This window comes from Ctenocephalides felis, unplaced genomic scaffold, assembly GCF_003426905.1.
Source record: "Ctenocephalides felis isolate EL2017-DRISC unplaced genomic scaffold, ASM342690v1 CF-g0.4_SCAFFOLD_01550, whole genome shotgun sequence".
In the NCBI taxonomy this organism is placed as follows: domain Eukaryota; kingdom Metazoa; phylum Arthropoda; class Insecta; order Siphonaptera; family Pulicidae; genus Ctenocephalides; species Ctenocephalides felis.
The window spans coordinates 1-2,158 of NW_020537704.1; the positions used below are offsets into that span (position 1 = coordinate 1).

The window sequence follows — 2,158 nt, forward strand, 5'->3', positions numbered from 1 at the left end:
AGTGGTGTATGGCATCGTGTTTTTAGGCAAATGGTTGGAACTTTCCGCACGGTAATGAATTTAAATTCTTTCCAGTATATGAAATGAGTATTAAATATTTTCAAATGTATTATTATAAACAACAGTAACGTTCATAATTTATTATAGTTTATAGGCAAAATATAAAGGTTATTAATTGAACGACGATATTTATGAAGAGTAAATAAATAAAACTTAATCAACCGCATTTGAAGTAATGGATACTGTCTAATTTTTATAAGAATTATATAAATGCTATGATTAAAACTTAAATCCGAACGATTTTCCGAACTATATTTAAAAAAAAAAAATTAGAAGCTAAAACCCGAATATATGAAATTAAATATTCTAGATAAATTAATTTAATTTATACAACTACAGATATAATAAGTATGTTTCAAAGATATCAGTTGAAAATCGTTTTTAAATAAAGGAAATCTTTATATTCGAAATAAACAGTTGAACATTTTATCTAAATAGCTAATTTTAATTCTTGATGATAAAGTCGATTAACTACACGTATCGGGAAGTTCATACAACTTTCCTTAAGGCAATATGCTACTAGCTTGCAGTTAAGGTCTCATCACGATCATCAGTCAGGTTGGCCGAGCGGTCTAAGGCGCCAGATTTAAGCTCTGGTTCCCGAGAGGGAGCGTGGGTTCGAACCCCACACCTGACAAAGCTTTTTTCTTATAATGAGTCGAATTTATTGTTTTTATTTAATCCTTTATTCTTTCATAATAAATAATCATTTTAGCACATTATTTTTTTTTATTAATTGATTCTAATAAAAAAAAAAAAACTTCTCTTGTTCTTTCATATTTTTAGCTCATCAGGGTCATATGTTCCACTATTTTTTTCTCTTTTCATGCAATATATGTATTTTATGCAATTTTTGTATGTAAAATTAATTAAAATCCTTACGTTTCGGCTAAATTCCAGGTCTTCATTTAGTGTAAAAAAACTAAAACTATTTAAAACTAAATATTTGGAAATAGGTTTTCTGACACTAGCCAATAATATATTCCTAATTCAAATTACTTTCGGTGTTACAGAAGAAATAGTGAGCAAGCGTCAAGCATGTATACTATTTTCATGTTTTCAATTTTGTCTAATGGGCGGTAAAGATAGGAAAAAAAACTAAACGTCCTATCGAAACGAGATAAAATTGATTTTATTCAGAAATATTCTTCTAACCTAAAAAACCTTAAAAAATCTATAACTAACTAACTATTAAACAATCTAAAATGATTTTTTATCAAAAAACATGATTTTTATAAAGTTGCCAAAATTTCGTGAATTTCTCACTTTTCTCTGGATTTTTTTGTATCAAATATCTGATAATTTGATGTGCATATGTCTAATGATCATTTTTGACCGCTAAATGGCTCATTTTTTACTTTTTCCTCATATCTCCGAAACCGCTAGACCTACCTTCATGATACTTTTATCGATTCTTCATCTTGTCAATACAAGTGAAATGTTTTTGAATTATTCAAATCGGACGCTCCGTTCTCTTAAAACTGAGTACCGTTTTCGGCACTTTTTTGCCCCGTATCTTCGGACGGCTAGACCTGCCTTCGCCAAAAACTTATCAGCACGTCTCCTTATCAATACGAATCGAATGTTTTTTGAATATTCAAATCGGTTGATCCGTGTTCCCCGAAATCGTCGACGAAAATTTATCCGCACATACATACACACGTACATACATACATACAGATTTGCGAGAAGACTTTTTATGAACCTGCGTTCTATAGAGAGAGAAAGGGCGAATGGGACTTCGCCCATTTAAAAGATAAGTATAATGTTTATGAATTATAACATTGATTATAACAAGTTAAGAAGTTATATCATTCTAGATCCTCCCCCACGAAGTAATGCCTAACGGCGGTTTCCGTGGGGACCAGAGGGCAGGGGCAAAGCGGAGGTTTTAGTCGGTATTATACCAGGGCGGTATCGAGTCCGACATACCCAGACAGAAGACCGGTCTGGGATGCATAAAAGCATTTCCTTCGCTATACAAAAAAAAACACATACATCCATTTTTTCTAAGGTATGCCAAAATGTTCAGAAACCTCTGAAACGTAAAGATATATAAAATTTTCATTTTTTATTTTTTTGCGCTTACTATAACTTG

At 31.3% G+C, this 2,158-nt stretch overlaps 1 non-coding gene across 1 annotated transcript; it reads left to right on the top strand.

The window, feature by feature from the left end:
- The first annotated feature begins 613 nt into the window (after positions 1-613).
- On the top strand, positions 614-697 carry Trnal-uaa. Its single transcript has one exon. It is a non-coding gene; the product is annotated as a tRNA-Leu (tRNA).
- Positions 698-2,158: the final 1,461 nt, after the last annotated feature.